General features: G+C 39.1%; 1 protein-coding gene and 2 long non-coding RNA genes across 3 annotated transcripts in view; all 3 read right to left on the minus strand.

The window, feature by feature from the left end:
- Positions 1–19099, minus strand: part of ppfibp2b (PPFIA binding protein 2b) — a 103302-nt gene that overhangs the window by 47277 nt on the left and 36926 nt on the right. The gene's annotated exons all lie outside the window — the stretch shown is intronic.
- Positions 10483–11736, minus strand: LOC141797139 (uncharacterized). Its single transcript, XR_012598922.1, has 3 exons — positions 11593–11736; positions 11295–11380; positions 10483–10804 (listed from the first exon to the last, which is right to left on the minus strand). It is a non-coding gene; the product is annotated as an uncharacterized LOC141797139 (long non-coding RNA).
- LOC141797140 (uncharacterized) lies at positions 12251–13897 on the minus strand. Its single transcript, XR_012598923.1, has 3 exons — positions 13819–13897; positions 12487–12546; positions 12251–12315 (listed from the first exon to the last, which is right to left on the minus strand). It is a non-coding gene; the product is annotated as an uncharacterized LOC141797140 (long non-coding RNA).

Consider the following 19099-nt stretch of genomic DNA (forward strand, 5'->3'; position numbering starts at 1 on the left):
AGCCGAAAACCACACGTACAGAAGGACAGGAAGTCTGCACATGAGACTTGTGTTCACTGTAGGTTTAAGTGCGAGAAAGGGGCCCGTTCCCGCTGTCGCAGTGATGACCCAGTTCCAAATGTAAACATCTTTATTTTAAGCTCTGTGCTTTAAGTCACAATTAAAGGTCCCATATCATGCAAAAATCACTTTATCAAGTCTTTTAGTGAAATTTGTGGGTCTTTGGCTTTCCTCACAGCCCACAAAATGTGATATTTAATGACAAAACCTGTACTTAGTAGTGCTTGTGGATGTAAAATCCTGACCTGAAACGAGCTGTTTGGATTTTGGGGATTTGCCGAAGGTCGGCGACTCCTTTTTTTGACCAATCAGGAGCAAGTCTGACCTGATTGGTCCAACAGAGTAGATACCCCCGAATCCCCTCCCTGCCCACTCCCCTCCCTGCTGCTGGAGAGAAATTTCTTCAGCAGCAGGAGATGATGTAAGAGCTTTTCCTCAGTATCCCCCACTGTCTCTGTGTTAGCTTCAGGATGCTAACTTTAGCTGTGGTTAGCCTGTTGTTTTAGCATGTAATGTTAGGGTAAATGAGCTTTGCTGTTTTCTAAACATTGTGCACTTGGAGCTTGAAGTGCCGCTCTCAGTGACCCTGAAGAGCAGGACGGTATCAGCAGTGGCTCATTTACATATGAAGGTCACGTCCACTAAATCAGAGCGTTCTGAACAGAGGGGCTATGAGAGCCTGGAAACAATGCTGCTGTGCTTGATTTATTGGCTTTTTGGACCAAAACATGTTACTACCATTTCATGAAGACATCAATGATCCATATTACACAGCAGAAAAGGAGCACAATATGGGTTCTTTAATGTTTACTATGGAACAATAACCAAAGGAAATGCGGCCCAACCATGCTGTCTCTGTGCACTGGCTCCTGCTTGTCCACACATTTATAGACCAGCCTCTTACAATGCATCATCACTGAGCTCACTATTCAGGAAATCACAATCTGAGAGCCACAGGAGGAACTTGAGGCTTTATATCTTGTACAAAAGTACTTCATCTTGCAGACAGGACAATATGAGGTTTGTCCAACTGATGTGATGATTGGTGGATTTAGACAACTCAAGATAAGAAGATGATGGCCTCAGGTGAACACAATATAAGACAGAGTCTGTCAGTTTACTATAAACTGAAAGTAGAGGTGCAGAGGCAAGGAGGGGAGGGAAAAAAGAAGTAGGATCAAACTGAAGTCAAACGATCTTTAAAAACCTGACAGGAACCATGTTTAGCCGTCACCAAAGGTGTCATAAAGAGCAGAAAGAGCTTACGCCTGAAAATTTCAGTTAACTCCCAGTTTCTAAGTTTGCGATATTGCTACTGAATGACTTCTGCTTTGTCACTCCACTGGGAGAGATAAAGCATTTGAAAAATGTTGTAATCACAGATAATCCCATGGGACTGCAGAGAAGCCGGACCATTTCAGGGAGGCGACACAACACTTGAAAGAGTTGATAAAGGGGACCAGGCTGGTCTGCTTCTATCTGTCTGTCATCGCCTGGAGGACTGAGTGGACCGGGAAGGAAGGAAGCAGACAGAGGGATAAAAAAACATGGGTCAGATTATCACTTCATTGCTTTTTCCCAGACTGATGAGCAAATTATCTGAGTTGAGCAGAATGAAGCTATGTTTGGTTCAACAAGGACACTTTCCTGCATTAGACTGAGTATTTAAGGTTGCATGAACAGGAAACTGCTGAGGTAATGTATACAGCCCTATAGCAAATATTTCCCCTGAGTAAAACCATCTGCAGAAGGGGATTTCAGGTTTTTTTAGGAGCAGTTCTCTGAGTTTTTACAGTTAAAGCTCCGTCCTGTGTAGTGGGTGTGATCCTAATGACGAACAGTGCTGTGTATGATTCAACCTGTTGAAAATGTATGAAGACATGCAGGACAGGGCCAAGTTTGATGACTCACAAATCAAGCTCTCTAAAATCATCTAATGTACTCTTTAAAACACACTGTATAAAGATTATTATCATATTATACATATAACTCTGCAACTATAACTCTGCAACTGTGCACTGCCACTTTTATGCTTACATTTTAAAATCTTTTTTAACCTTTTTGTGATCTTATTTTGTTTTATTGTATCTTATTATTTTTTATCTCCTTTTTTGAGTAAATTGTATTTTTTTCTTTAATTTATTTTCTTCTTAAAGCAGTTTGAATTGCTTTGCTGAAATGTGCCATATGAATAAACTTGCCTTGCCTGATGTGACTTCTGCTGCTTCAATTCTGCTTTTTGAGTCCTGAACCCATTTTAAACTATTGTAACTCTGAAATGATAGCATAGTCATACATTTTATCCAAATCAAATTTCTTAAATGAGTAGAGGACATTTAAAACTGATGGTTAGATAGAAACAATGGATCCTTACACTGCTGATCCAGTGCTGAGTGTTGATTTGATTTGGATGTTGTTGTGTGGGACACATTAGCCCGGGTAGTCCCTCCTGTTTACCACTGTGTCTCTAAATCTAATTTTAAAAATGGTCCTATCATTTCCCGCGTGAGTAACAAACACAAGTAGGTGTTTTTTTTTTTTTTTTGCTGTTCTATAACAATTTACCTTTAAACAGATTTTGAAATGGCTTACAGAATATTGTGACGTGGTACAAAATACACCAGATTTATACCAATAAGGGTATTCTAGATAACTGTGTATTAGTCCAAGTTTAGACTGACTTCACTTTATGATGGTATTAAAGAGGGGGTATTCTGCTTTCCCATACTCAAACATAGACATAAATATATAAAGATGTCCATCCTAAACGTGCAGATTTTTAAACCAATACAAATCTGTATGTTGTAGAAATCCCAGATTCTGTCAGTAAACTGATAAAAACAGTCACTTCTTGAAAAAGACCACAAACACCAAGGTCTGCATAAACCTACAGAGGGCTGGCCAATCAGAGGGAAGGGGGGTTTTGGAGCAGGGAGCCTTAAAGAAACAGCAGCTGAAACAACATGTTTCAGACAGAGGCTTGAATGAGACTTTTTCTAAAACACCACTGAGAGAAAAATAGTTTTTTTTTTACCCCCTTGTTGCCTTAAAGACATTTCCTGGTTGTAAACACGGGTACAAACAGATTAAAACTCACCGTTTGTTAGTGATGGCACCCAACTAATGACAGTACCATTCACCAAACTCATTTTTTTAAAACAATTCACTGGATTAAAGATATTCAGTTCGTCCACATTATTAAAGGATTTCGGTTACTCAATTCACATTCCAGCTTTAGAGAAGAGTTGACATAAGATTACTGTTATTGGAGCTTTATTTACATTTCCTTATACCGTGTAACACCTGGGTTAGTTAAATAGTTAAAGGCATAGATAAAAAGAAAGAAAATGCTAAAATGGGCAACATTGAAGAGGGTCACACCTGCAAAATCTAAACTCTCTGCCAGCAAGTCCCCTAAACCTGTATCCAGCCACAGATTTCAGAGATGTAATCATGCAAAGGCAGGTAACTTCTACGACATTTGAAGAGGGGATGATGGTTCATTTTTCTTTCCAACGATCTGATTTGTACCTTTTACAACAGCAATATTCAACTTCAGTGTTAAGCACAATAACATCACTACCTCTGTCAAAGGACAAGACATGTTTAGAAGTTTGTGTGTAGAGTGTGGGGGTTGTTGTAGCATGTTATAGACCATATCCTACTCTTCAACATGAAAATATGGTAAAATCACTTATTCTTTTCCTCAGCTAACCACATTTCCCAAAAATAAAACAAGTTTGATGGATCTGAATTTACCTGTAATGCAGATTGGATCATTTTCTCTCTCATGTAGCCTCTGATCAGAGTAAATGTAGTATTTCCCTTTTCCATTTTTGACTGTTTTTTAGAGCTCAAGTTGATTCCACCAACTCTACAGCATTAAAGTTACTCTAACTTGCAGAGACCTTCAGTAGTTCCATATTAGCACAAGCTTATACAAACACAGGCAGTGAGAACTTTTAGTCCTCAAATATCACATGTCAACACACCTTGCTGATTAAGGATGAGCAGGAAACAATGAAATACTGTTAGTGAAGCCAACTACTTTAAGCGAACATGCTGACTTGCTTGTCATGTTCTCTCCTATACCTTCTTAAAGACTCAGACATGTCTCTTTCTGGTTCACTCAGGTATGTATCTGATGACTTTGTACGTTATAAAAGAAGTAAAGTCCTGGAAAAACCGAAATCTAATTGAGTGTATTGTCTTATTTTTTAGTAGAAAATGTCTTTTCAGACTAAATATGAGCCACATTCCCCTGAACAGTCCAGAAAAATGTCTTATTTCAAGTTTTTTAAAGACAAAAATGAGGTCTGAATTGCTTACGACAAGCAAAAAGAAAATCTGTCAATGGAACAAGAGAAAAGGTACTTGTATTTTCTTGATCCTTTGGCAGATTTCTTTTACTCATTACAAGCAATTCAGACCTCATTTTTATCTTTGAGGAACTTTAAACAAGACACTTTTTCTGGACTAACCAATTGAATGTGGCTCAAATCAAGTACAACAAGACAACTTAAAATAACTTACTTAGAATAAGACAAAAACTTTTGATAAGATTTAATTTTTTTCTAGTGTGCACAAAATACCAGGAAATGTGCCTTTTGGGAAAATTGGTACAGTGGTGGAATAGAAATCATTAGAGCTAAATAACCTCGCAGTCAGAGTGACATGGCATGAAAGTATCTGTAAGGACTGTCTGTTTGCTGTTGATAAAAGTGACACCTTTGGGGAGTAATGTCTTGTCCTGGGATAAAAACACCGTTTCCCATGAGCCCCACCACATACTGACAAAAAGGTGTGACTCTTGCCAAGGTGTGGAAGCAAGTGAATGTAGATTAGATCTTTTTTTTTTTTTTAACGCCACTTTTCTTTTGTTCACGACACATTTTCCCAGGATGCAAAGCGACAAGATGCTGAAAACTCAGATTTAAGCCCGGTGCTCTAAGACGTGTCTGTAGCATGTAACATTAGTGAATCCTGATTATGTCCTACCAGCGTACATCTACCAGCTCCAACCTCACCAAGCAGAGCTAACGTAACCTCAATCTTCATTTTATTGATAGACTCTAAAGTTTGAACAGACCACTGCAGAATAACTGCTGACTGTGGGTTGGAATCAACATTAGCACAAACAGATTAGCCCCTTAGTTAGCCTTTAGCTCACGCTCTATCTGTCTCCTGTTTATCTTTCTAATGCTCTTCTATGTGCCATACATTGATTTGTTTTGTCCCAGAAAAACAAAACAAAACAAACAAATCTAACTACAGGGACTGAGAAATAGCGTTTAAAAACAACCAATTATTTTGCTGATAATCTCATTTCAAATCCTGGATTATGAAGAGGCAAATAGCATCAAATTGGATATCAGTTCAAATCTTATTTAGAAACCATTTGTGAAAATTAAATCCATCAATGAAGTTGATAGTTGTTTGTTCAGCCAAGTTGGTGAGGTTTTATAATGTTTGAAACTCAATGTGAAGGCAACAGACCAGATGACACAGACAGGAATGCATTGATTTCTATCCACAATAATCTGCTTTCATGACTCCAAGACAACACAGAAACACAGCCTCAAACTCAGCTCCCTCTTTCCTAAAACACCAAGTCTTAACTTCAGCCCAGATCTCCTGCAGCAAAGCCTGTCTCTGACTGAATCCAGTGCCATCAGACACTGCTTTGACAACAACAATCAGCTGATGGATAATACCTCTAATCTGATAACACAGTTCTTGTGATGCATGCCTCTACACACACACACACACACTCACATGTACACATTTACACAACATGTCCTGACAACTCTGCAACAAGTTGAGGATTCAGCCGAGAGCAGAAGGAAACTACATCATAAAAGTGTCTGTTGATAGGAAATAAGACAATAAGAACAGGACGATAACATCCATCTGTGCTGGAGTGATTGTTATCTGACTGCAGCAGAGGAGTTCCTCTCCTCAGAGCTGTACACAGCGTTTTCCCTGTTTACTAACAACATAAACAAAAAGAGAGCCGGCTTTCCTCCAAGGCATCTGTCTTGGCACGTGAATGATGAACAAGGAGAGTTTGAAAAACCAGTAAAAAAAAAGGTGAAAAGTGACACAGGTGATCACCTTTTTCAGCCAGGAGAAGTGCCGGTAGAAGTCAATGGGAGTCTCCATGCTCCCAGCCCATCACGGCTCTGCCTTTGTCTGTTTCTGTCCCCCTCACTCAGACTGTGTGCATGTGAAGATGTGTGAACACAGCCAGCCAGCGCAGCCCAGAGACCGGGCAAAGTGAGAGTCTTTAGTATGCAGGCTGCTGTAGCATGTGAGCACTATCATGTGTGTGTTTGTGTGTGTGTGTGTGAGTGTGTGGGTGGGTGGCTACGACAGTAACAGCTGTGGAGGAGGTGTTTTACAATCCCTGCCTGCCTTCAAAGTTGAACAACTCCCCCCGTTTCGTCCCTCTCCTTCCACACTACTCCTCTTTCTCTCCCTCTTTCTTCCACTCCTTTATACTTACTCCTTCTCTACTCCTGCCCTTCTTTATGCTCCTTTGCTTTCACCCTCGCCTCTCTTTCACTGGACACTCGCTGCTTCTTCTGCTCTCTCCTCCCTCTCTGGTCTCTGGTTTTACAGTTCTTGCATTCTTCTCCTCTTCTGTCAACTCCTCTCTTTTCTTTTTCACCCAACTCACTCCTTCTCTTTTCTTCTTTCCTCAACTTTTCAGTGGCTGCCCCTCTTTTTCCCCCACTTCCTGCTCTGGACGCTCTGACGGCCAAATGGCCGAGCCCAGAAAGGAGGTGGGAGGTTTTCTTTCTTTCTCTGTCATCTGTTTATGTCTTGGGCTGTACTCTCCCTCTCTCTGACTCTCTTTTCCCTCTGCCTCCATACACACTCACACACACACAAACTCCAGACCAGCATCATCTGATGTCATGTAAACGGAGCAGCAACAGGCTGTAATGTCAGTGCAAACACAAAACTTTGCCTGTGTGTTATTTGATTAAGTTGCAGTCACAAAGCTGAGGCGACGCTGCCTCAGTGAGACAATTCGCTCTATTTATCATAAATAAAAATCCCCCCTCTTTCCTTGTGTACCCTTTATCTGTCTGTGACGTACACATTAGGTGTGGACAGATGATACCTTCATTTTAGAGGTCATGCTGACCGGAGTAAATGTGGGTCAGCACATGGATACCAACGTCACCTTGGCTGTATGAGCAAGTTAACCTGCCCAACAGAACGGAGACATGTTCAGAGTAACTGAAAGACTTGAAACTAAAGAACTGACTGAGTGATTATATCACAAACATGTAGAAGTTAAGAAGACTTCTGAACTCTTTAAAAAAGCTCATGAGTCAAGTCAGGCAATGGTCCCAGTCAACCTGTCTATCTTTATACAATTATATCTGCATATCTTTATGTGAGCACTAATCAGATAATTGTTACCTCTGCCAAGGAGGTTATGTTTTGGGGAGAGTTTGTCTGTTAGTTTGTTTGTCTGTGAACAACATAACTCAAAAAGTAACAAACAGATCTGGATTAAATTTTCAGGAAATGTTCAAAATGAGATAACAAAGAAATGATTAAATTTTGTAGGTGATCCAGATCACTGTCTGAATCCAGGATTTCTTTTAAAGGATTCTTTATCATTGTGAGATTGGGCTGTTTTCACCATATGTGTATATAACTCCACAAGAGATGGTCGGATTGCTTTAAAAAACAATACGAGACAAGTTCACCAACATTTCTGACATGTTTAAGTACAATCCAGATCCTGGCAATATTCTGGATACTAAGATCCAGAATATAGAATATGCACTGGGTCATCATAATTTTCAACACTGTCATTAACAAATTATCATACAAACCTGCAACTAACACCAAATTGTAGCAGACAGTCTGCTGAAAGGGAGTATAACATTAAAGTAGGACTAAAGTGTTGGTGACAATCACAATACGCTTTGAGGAGGTCTGCGCTCTCTGAGTGCTTTTCTAGTTTGATATGTAAAAAGGGTCATAAGTAAAGACTCAACTTTGAATTTTGTTTGTGTCAACTTTGGCGCCCCCCTATTGGCTTCATTGCTTCATTTAGCTTTATTTGTGTCTTAGGGTTCTCTTCTGGGTTCGATGCAATGTGGGTAACACACAAAAATAAAGTTTTGGTGTTATTTTAATTGGCCGCTGGCCTCCACAGCGCAAAGAAAACTATCATTTTTATTATTACAAAAAAGAAGAAAATGAAAAAAAAATCTTCTGCAAAATAAAGTCAATAGGGTCTAAGTTCCACATCAACTCAACATTTCACTTGACCAAAAAAGTTTAATTAATCAAAAATGGTATAGATGTGACCTGCTGAGTAACTTTGCTCAACTGCTACGAAACCCAGAATGACCCCCTTTAAAAGGGTTAAGCCCCTCCCACTGGGCGTTACACAATTTAAAAAATATAGTTACATTCTTGTTTTTAGGGAACTTTACATGAACCAACATTAAAAACATCCAGACGAACAATTTACTCGTCAATCGTATTTACACAATGTACAGTTAAATAACTTAAAATAAACCAAAACATTTGCTTTCCAGATGTGCTTGGTTTCCACATTTTGGACACTACCTTGTTGGGCTCGGGCCAGTAAGGGAACCAATCCAACAAAATGTGTGTTGGAGCTTCAAAGTGTGCACCTTTAAAAGCTCTAAACAGAGTTTGGTGTGTGTGTGCTGGTGTTAGTGTGAGTGAGTGTGTGCTGCCGTTAGTGAAGGGCGGTGCCACTCTGTCACAGTTTGGTTTGATAGGTATGTTTTTATATCAATAAACTCTTTGTTGAACTTTGGCACATTCCTGAGCCTCTCATAAAATAGTTGAAACAAAAAAAAGTTTGAAAATCTCAAAAAAGTCACAGATTGTAGTGCTAAAAATCTGAGGAAGGCTGGAGGCAGAGAGGCAGCTGTGACAATTGTTAGCAAAATAAAAAATAGCCATTGGAGTAAATAAAGCTGTTAAAGAGTTTTCAAACTGAACCACTTGGCTGACCCTTTAGGTAGAAATGTGTCAGATGATTACTTTCCATGTCTGTTTTCTAGTCTGACCACACACACAGGCTCTATTACACCAGGTTTGGGAAAACTCTGCTCCAAAAACCAGTAAGTCAGTCTGGAATCAAAGATCACCATCTAAACACGCTCTTGTCTCTGGGTCAGCAGTAATGAGCACTGCTTCCTGTCCTAATGATGCATCCTGTGTTTATATGTGTGTGTATCTGTGTGTGTTTTTCATAATGGTCAATCTCTGGAGAGACGTCCTCAGAGGGCAGACTAACTACAGGGCGCGTGGGTCTTTGATCCTGCTCGTCTTGGTCAGCAGGGAGGAGCAGGAAGACCGGGAAGGTGGACAAAATGAGGACAAGAGGGAGCAGTGGATCCTCAAATAAACTCCCCTGATAACCTGCCAGGCTTTTGTTCATCTACTACAGAAATCACAGGTCACATGCACAGAATGACAAAACCTGCACTTAGTTGCTTGTGAATGTAAAATCCTGACCTAAAATGAGCTGTTTGGAATTTCTGGGGTTTGCCGACGTCAGCGATTCCCTTTTTTGACCAATCAGGAGCAAGTCTGACCTGATTGGTCCACACTGTAAATTCTAACAAGTTAATTTTACTTAACAAAAGTTAGGAAACCGATTACCTTGGGAAAATTAAGTAAAAGAACTTAGTTATGTCAAGTAGAGTGAAATTCATATATCTGAGTAAGCTGTACTTGTGTTAAAGTTGTGAGAACTAAAAAAATCTCAGTAATGTTGACTTGAAATCAAGCTACTACAACTAAAATTCTTTGAGTCAAATTAACTTAATATATTTCACTTAACAAGTGGCCATTACTTGATATTAGTAGTTAACTACACATCATATATCTAAGTACAATACACTTCAATCAATTTGACAGGAACTCAATATAGGTAAGTAAATTAATTTCAAATACTGTGTGAGCAGCACTTAACAATAAATTAAATGAATTCATATACCTTATTTAGCTTACTTAAAAATAACAACTCCCAAAAATAGCTTTATGAAAAACACAATTTATTCATTTTTTGTGTCAATACTTGTACACAGTAACAATAGCCATCTGTGTGAAACAAAGCTAACTAATGGCTCTTAGTTCACAATGGACATCAAATGTCTCACAGCAACAGACAGACCTGCCAAACTTCTGTGAAAGTTCAAAACCTGATAAAACCTGAATAAAACTTGAATAAAATCAGCTCTTAGCAATTTGACACCTTTAAAATGTAAACAACTTGTGTCCCAAAAGCAAAGTACATTCTAACATTCAACATCACGTACTGAATACTGTTTTTCAACAGTTTTACACACTGAAAATTACTCAAGACATCTTCTGAGATCACACTCACTCTCATCTAGACAACCAGTATAGCTAACCCGAGCCACTGCATCTACTTCAGAAGAGCATTTTTTAATGTTTGTAGTTTTGGGCTGAGTTTTTGTTGTCCGAGGTTCAACATTATCTTCTGGATAAACTCAAATGTGTTCTTCATACCTTTGGGGTAATCCAGATGTAGTGCATATATTAAGCCAGACAGGAGACAAAGAGCTTGGGAGGTTGTAGGAATCTCATCCATGACAATGTTTCCTTCAAGGATGATTGCGATGTTGTTGAGCTCTGGTGGCGTGTCTTCAGTCATGACTCTGAGAACCCAAACAGGCACCTGGCTGAAGTCACTTGCTGTGTCCGAATCCTACATTTAATACAATTGAACACAATTAAAGTTCAGTTTATCAGCATCAAATCTGTTTGTAAATCCCAAATGATTAAAAATATGACACTTGTTTAATTTTTGTTGTCCCCACTTAAAAGTTTTGCTTTGTACAGACAACACCAAAATTGACCTCAGTGTTGGAGAATTTTACTATTTTGTCAGAGGTCATTTTGTGTAATGCTGTTTACCTTTTTGCAAGGCTTGAAGCAAGTAAAGAATTTTGAGGGTAAAAAATTGTCAATGAGAAACTGTGTGCCATTTTATTTTTATTAGATTATTATTTTTTAAGTTTTGGCAGTGACTGTTTTGTTAGGTTTACTAGATCCTAGCCTTGATAACATTTTTTGTTTTTTTACATCAGACCTGATCATGCAGTTTTTTCTTAAATCTGAGAATTGAATCAAAGTTTTGATGATGTGCTTAGATGTACACTTTAAAATGATGATATGACCATCATGTATGTACTTACTGAACAGCTGAGGAAAAATTCGCTGGAATTATCTCCAGGGGCAGACATTGCAAGACAGCAGCACACGTTGTGATGATGTCATTGGTCTTATGGAAAAGAAGACAAAAAACAATAAGCAGAGGATTATAGGACAGCCAAGATAATTTGAAAACAATTTGTGCATCATTAACTTCTTAAAGAATTACTACAGAAGAAGTAGTACTCAATGAACAAAGCAGTAGTAGCAACTGTGAGCCTCGCTGGAGCAATTAAGCATGCTACCTTAATGTAATGATGATGAAAAATCAGAAACACTTACTTGTGTATTCACTGGCTGGAGGAGCTGATCAAGTGACTGGCCTACAGCTCCTTTCTTCAATTTGAAGAGGTCAATGAGACCAGTGGTGTGGCGGTCCAGAGCTTCAAAAAAGTCTTTCTTGAGGTTCTTACTGGCAACACAATAGAACTCTGCAAACACCTTAAGAAAAATAAATAAATAAATAAATAAATAAAAAACACCACAGGAGGATTAACCTATTTTGCCCCACTGGCAACAATTGTTGCCGAAGTATATCACTGTCATTTTGTACTCACAACAAAAAATGTCAGCGGTAGTAATGCAACTTTTTGCACTTATGTGTTAGTAGACAACTTGAATAAAGATTTTGGTATACAAGATATAGTTTTCAAGTGGTCCCTGTCACATGACATCATCTGCTTCCTGCTTCATGTCGGTGGAAGACATGGAGAATGCAAATTGTCCTGGAAAGAGGTCATTTTCATAAATTTCTAATACTGACAGATATAAATATTTGCACCTCATCTTTTTCATTGGTCACTTGTGAGTGGAGTCTACACAAATGAATCTTCAGGGCATTAAGTGATTTAAATGTGCAAATACACTCTTGATGAAGACATGGTATTGGAGAGGTTGTTGTAAAGCCACCATGCTTTACTCTGTAATGTTTAAACAGCTGGCCTCTTTTTGGAGAGACAAAAGTGCAAAACTTATATGTCCACTGCATGCCACTCCCTGTAAACACTGGAAAGAATACAGGAGAACAATAAGTTAGACTACAAGTGACAGAAAAAAAATCATTACAAAAGTTAAATGGATAGTTCAACAATTTTGCAAATGATGAATTACCCCTTTAAGTCTCACTAATTAACTACACAGGCATTTTTAAATTTCTAAACGAAAAACAGTACCCACCTTGTTCCCTTTCTTCTGTGCTGTTTGTCTACCTTTGGACTTATCAGGCTCTCATACCACCTGCATGAAACAAAAGACACTGGGTAAAATCACAACTACCAGTGCCAGGAGTTCAGCATTAAAACCCCCTTCAGCCCAAGCTTCTTTCAAAGTACTCTACTAGAAAATTACAAGTCTGAACTGAAAACTGTATATCCTTGCAACCAACAGGTCTATTTGAAATACATCAGTAGGAAACATTGTAAACTTTGTTCAGATGTGTTAAAATCAGTATATGTTACTGGGTCAGAGTAATTTCTGTCTTACAAATTACACGTTCATTATTAATTTCTTTTTGGAATGATGCATCTGCAGCTTTAAAACTGAAAATTAATAATAAAATGTGAACATTACATCCCCTGAGGTTAATTCTGGTAGAGTGAAGCAAAGTAAAATAAGAGGGGTTTCAGGCAGACTGGTCAGGCAAAACCATACAGAAATAAAGTCTAAATCATAGATTTACACGTAATCTCTAAAAATGCATATGCAGCACTTCCTCCATGGAATAAACTCTCTTGGGTCGTTGTCCTGACATAAATATGTCTCAAAAATGCCACCAAATAAGTGAAACAAAAAATAGTTGAGGTCTGACCCCCCTGCTTACGCAAACTGAGATACATAGGGCAGTGGATTGGTCGATTTAGTTGATTGACACCTCAATCGAGCATTAGAGCCAATAGAATTGGCGAACCGGAAGAGAGCAAAGCCACTGTGAGCCAATAAAACACAAATGTATCCTCCCCTTTTAAAACAACTCCCAAAACAGAAGGGCCGATGGGAAGTGGAGTTCTATGTCTCAAATCAACATGCTGAGAGTTAATGTTTATGCCATATATCATAAGTTCGTTCTATTAACAGGTTACCGTTATAACAGCTAGAAGCGCGTACTACTACGGCAGCTAATAGACAGGGGACGTAGTATCAATCCTCCTGTTTCTGCAACAGCGTCGGCAGCCAACAAACGGCAGTACATTAGCCACCAGCGGCTAATGTACTGCCGTTTGTTAGCTGCCGAAAGTCAGACAGCAGGACGGCAGCAGCTAACAGTTGGCGCCACCGGTGAATGAACCGGAGGATGCAACACCGAGGCTCGGTTCGGGCCGAGCCTACTCTTATATCCGTAATAGTGCCCCACGTTGAGCTACTGCTAAACTTTTAGCGCCTGCTCTGTGAACACGCACAGGGTAACATGCCAGCGTTCTCTGACAGAGTTGTTGGGTGTGCTCTTCGAACAACGCTGTCTTTAAAGCGTAAATTATATTCAAAGTTTACAAATAAAAGCTTATCACTTACCGAAATCAACGCCAGTCTGTTGTACTGTGCCTGCGAGAGTCGCCTCCACAGCTTGCATGTCAGGGCACGTTCTTCTTCGTTGGTAAATGCGCGCCAAGCGGAAATACCCACAAACTATGTTACACACTTAGAAAACACAAGTAAATATTACTCAATGAAACAAGTAAGGGTGTAAAAAGTAAAGGAAACTTAGTTTAGGAAAGTTAATTTGAAAAACTAGCATAAATCAACTTAAATGCACTATTTAGTCCTAAGTCAGGACATTGTTTGCATTTACAGTGCACCGGAGCAGATACCCACAAACCACCTCCCCACCCACTTCCCTTCCTGCTGCTGGAAAGAAATCTCTCCAGCAGCGGGGGAGCAGAATGCCAAAGTTGAAAAGCCATCACTGCTCTGTTTTTGGCTGTAAACAGCCACATAGTTCCATGCACAAGTTTCCCATCTCAGAAGAAGACAAGACTAAGTGCTAGAGTTCATTTATCAAGGAAATGTGCCAGCTATACTGGGTAAAACTGTGTATGTGTGTGCTAGTTACTTCACGGCCGACTGCTTTTCCAACTTTGGTCAGTACAACAGAGGGCTAGTGAATAGACTGGTCCTGAATCCAGGAGCATTACCAACCATCCACTAACAAACCTCCTGGAAAAGGACCCTGGAAATGTGAGTATTTTAAATGCTGTGTGCTGTGGAGCAGATGTAAGAGATTTTCCTCAATGTCCCCCCTGTCTCTGTGTTAGCTTCAGGATGCTAACTTTTGCTGCGGTTAGCCTGTTGTTTTAGCCTGTAATGTTACGGTAAATGAGCTTTGCTGTTTTTTAAACAATGAGCACTCGTGGCTTGTGACTCCGCTCTCAGTGATGTGGAAGAGCGGGGCGGTATCAGCGGTGGCTCATTTACATATGAAGGCCACGCCCACTAAATCAGAGCGTTCTGAACAGAGGGGCTATGAGAGCCTGGAAACAATGCTGCTGTGCTTGATTTATTGGCTTTTGGGACCAAAACATGTTGCTACCATTTCATGAAGACATCAACGATCCATATTAAACTGAGAAAAGAAGCATAATATTGGACCTTTAAATAATATCAGTCTATCTAGAGTAGTGGTTTCGCAAAATGTTTTCCAAAATCAAAACTATTAACAAGGACATCTATAATCCATGAGTATAAATCACAAAGAAAACGGGTTACATTTTAAAAGAAACCATGAAATGTTTGATCTGTTTCCACATTTCTTTGTTGTCATACAGCTCTAAAGGTGACTTAACCAGGAAAGGCTTCATCAAATTCTTAAGGAAATACAACAAAATGTGCATATAGTAGATTAGCGCTTTACAGATCAGCTTAGTTAAGCCTCCAAGGCTTTTTTTTCATTCCCTTTTCTCTGTTTTTGAATTACCTATTCATGTATTCCTACTGCAGGGGGTCATATGATGAAAAGTTTGGAGAATCTTGGTCTGGAGGACAATGTTGTTGTTGTTGTTAAATGCATTTAAATTTAACTAACTGGAAACTTTTGGTACAAGTTTGCCCTTTTCACACAGAATTTGGGCTGAAAATTGTTCTGAATCATATTTCCTGGAAACTGTGACTCAAATCTGTACAGGGAAGTACATCAACCTAAAAACTGAATTACTAAAACACATTTTTTGAAACTTTGCCTGCTTTCCTCTTAAGCTTTTTGAGGCTCATGGAAGACTACTATCAGGTTAGCTCTTTGTTTACAGTAAACCGTGCAGCACAAGAGTCAACAAGCGACAGACAGGAAACACAACATTTGTGTGTGTGGAAATACAATCCTGGGGATGACTAAGTGTAAACTTATCCTGCACATTAAGGATTATTTAGAAAAAGAAAACTCAAACCTTACTGGCCTTTGTTATTTATCATCATAGATAAGGATAAACAATTTAGACATAACCTTTTCTCACCAAATTCTACATTTAAAGTGTTTATTCCAGTCACGCTAAATGGCCTCAGTTTATAACATTCAACAGGTTTCACATGAATCATGAAGCATACATCTCCTTAATCTATTTTGTATAAAAACTGCTCATAAAGTAAATCAACAGCTTAATAAACAAAACACCGCTACGCCACAGTGCATCTTCAGAACAAAAGAAATTTACTTGGGGAGAAAACCTTGGACAGAATAATGGAAAAGGGAGGAGTAAGGAGAAAAAAAGAGGGGGTAAGGGGGAGAAAAAGAAGGAGCAATCAAAGAAAGAAAAAAAGAGGGAGGAAGGGGAGGGGCTGTTGGCAAGAGACTGAGTGCAACATGTGAGACATCTGCTGTTGAAACAATGTAAGAGCTTAAAGAGCTGCTGAACTGGATCCAAGAGTCACTTTTCCTTTTCAGCTTTAACCGTCCAGGTTAGTGTGTAAAACTCTGCAGCGCTGTCTGAGCAGAAAACAGCAGCCTCTGCAGGACAACACACGGCAACAACAACAAACACCCTCAGACATCTGAGCCAACCTGAAGCTTTGTGCCAGGGCAGCCAGTTCAAAACAGACAAATCATCCCTGAGTTTGTAATTCCCCTCAAAAAACCCTTCATTCTTAATAACAAATAGTGATTTATCAAATTCAGCCCAAAGAAAAGAACAACAGCGTGATGAAACCGTTCAATCTTACCTCAACAGTCCTCAGCAATCCAGTCCTTTAGCCGAAGCTCTGAGTGTCAACGGCTGCGCTAAGTACCCCATTTATAAACAGACTCATGTCAGAAAGGAGAGACGGTGTCCAAACACGCAGAGGAGCAACAAGACGGGAGGGTCGCAGGACAGAGTGAAAGAGAGAAAGAAGAGAAAGAGAGAAAAAAGAGTGAAGGATGTGGAGAAGAGGGGAGTAAGAAATGAAGAAAGTCTGAGAGGACATGCAGGACAGGCGGAGGGTGTGAGGGTGTTAGGGAGGGAGCTTGGCACAGGAAGCCGATCATAGTGGAGTTGTAATAGTGTCTCTGAGGAAAAGTCACTGGACCCTTTCCCAAAACTTCCAGTTGTTTTCTTCCCTCTTTCCCTCGCTCACATACCGCTGTAACTCTGGGTAAATGTTGTAGTGTAATTAGGATGACACTGAAAACATCAGCTCTCTGAGTTCACTGTGATGAGTTTGGAGCTTTATCCAAGTACTTAATAGAATAAATAAATGACTTTAATTTATAAACCACAGTTTAAAACATGAACACAGTGTCAGTAACATAACCCACCAGTGTCTGAAGAAGCCTAGTGAAACACAAACACAGCAGTCGCCACACTGGACATGGAGACTCCAGCTTCAGACACCCACACAGAGGTAAAGCAGGGGCAGGCCCAACAGATAAACTAGATCGGATCTATGTAAAACCATCGGGCTTATTATAATCACTTTTTTCTGAGAAAAAGAGCTGCTGGCCCTGCAGACCTGCTGCTCTAAGTGTTTATCATTGTAACAATCCGAGACCTAAAGGCTTCAATAGACCACACAGAATGTTTTCTTATGGGAAGAAAACAGAGCACTATGTAAAAGAGTCCAGGTGTAGAAGCAGAATTAAATAATGTCACATTATTCTCTTTAAGTTTTAAAATAATAATAATAAAAAATCCTGTTAATAATAAATGGTCAAAATAATTGGCTTGGTTCAGTCTATAATTAATGTAGGAATTCTTTTTTGAACTGAGAGAAAAAAAATAACCAAAGTAAGAAGGAAAGGAACAAGAAAGGGAGAAAAGAATAAGAGAAAGAATGAAAGGAAGACAGAAAGAAGGAAAAAGGAAAAATAGGAGAAAGGAAGAAGGGATGGAACAAACCATTAGATTAGGAATAAAAGGAAGAAACCAAGAAAAATAGAGTAAGGAAGAATAATTAAAAGGGAGATTTTACCAAAGTGTAAAGAAAATATTGGAAGAAGAAAAAGGGGTGCAAGAAAGGAAGAAGTAAAAAAGACAAAGAAAGGAAGAAAGAATAGACAGAAGGATAGAGATGGGTACCTTTCACATTTAAAATGTATGGTACTGATACCCGGTACCTGGCAATCAGTACCAGTACTCAACAATACAATTTTTGGTACTTTTGTGTTTATGTGGTAAAAAATATTAATTTGTATAATAATTTTTTTAGTTCATTTTAACATATTTATTACACAATATATAACTTTGCAATGTGTTCATATTCAGCATGAGAAAATCACCTACTCTTCCACTCCCTCACAGTCACAAGGATGCATTCAGGTACCTAAACATGGTACCTTTTGATTTTGTGTGAATCGGTACCCGGTACTTCTGACAGAATTTGGTTGGTACCTATAAAAGTACCTAATTCAGCACCCATCCCTACAGAGGGATGAAAGAAAAGGGGAAGACAAGAAGGCCAAAAAAGAAATGATAAAAAAGAAGGAAACAGAAAAAATATAATAAAGGAAAAGGGAGAATAAAGGAAAGGATGAAAAAGCATAAATTCAAGAATAGAAGGGTGTAAGAAAGAAAGAAAGAAAGAAAGAAAGAAAGAAAGAAAGAAAGAAAGAAAGAAAAGGTAGAGAAAGAAAGAAAGACAGAAAGAAAGAAAGAAAGAAAGAAAGAAAGAAAGAAAGAAAGAAAGAAAGAAAGAAAGAAAGAAAGAAAGAAAGACAAGATGATAAAAAAACATGAGAGTGATGAGAGGCTCAATGAGCTGTGAGCTCTTCCCTGCGTTTAGATGTCGGCTCAGGGCAGCTCAGAATAATAACTGCTCTGTAGCCCAGCAGCTAAATTCCTGTCCTGCTGACAGTCCTGCTGACAGTCCTGCTGACCCCTCTGACCCCACACTAACTCTCTCTGGGAAAAACACCAGACACAGATTACAATCAACAAGGAAAAGTCTTTAACAAACATTTTTTTTACTTGGGAAATCAGACTTTATGCAGTTCCCTCTCAGCCCCCCGCTTGTTAACTACAGCTGCTGTGGTGTTTTTGACAGTATGACCAAAACAAAAATAATGAATAATAACAGCACATTTCTAACAGCCTCTGATCTGTGGTACAGATCGTTTTCTCAGGGCTCAGATATTGTGACATGTTTGCATGAAGACTGTCATAAAGAAGAGTTTATAGTTCTCAATAAATGTTGAGCTGTACTGTGAAATACCTGGAGTCACAAAGGCTTGGTGGGAAGGATCTTTCGGAGAAATTGATCCACAAAACTCGCATATAGAGTGAGCGCAGAAAAACACAGTAATGAGAGCAGATGTTTGTTTGTGGTCCTGAAGCAGCTCTGCTCTGAAACCAGCCCTGTCTAATCAGTGTTGAAAGAACAGATGAATCCAGTT

Source organism: Halichoeres trimaculatus, unplaced genomic scaffold, assembly GCF_033239565.1.
Source record: "Halichoeres trimaculatus isolate MK-OKI-2021-1 unplaced genomic scaffold, fHalTri1.1 fHalTri1_scaffold_10, whole genome shotgun sequence".
Taxonomy (NCBI): domain Eukaryota; kingdom Metazoa; phylum Chordata; class Actinopteri; order Labriformes; family Labridae; genus Halichoeres; species Halichoeres trimaculatus.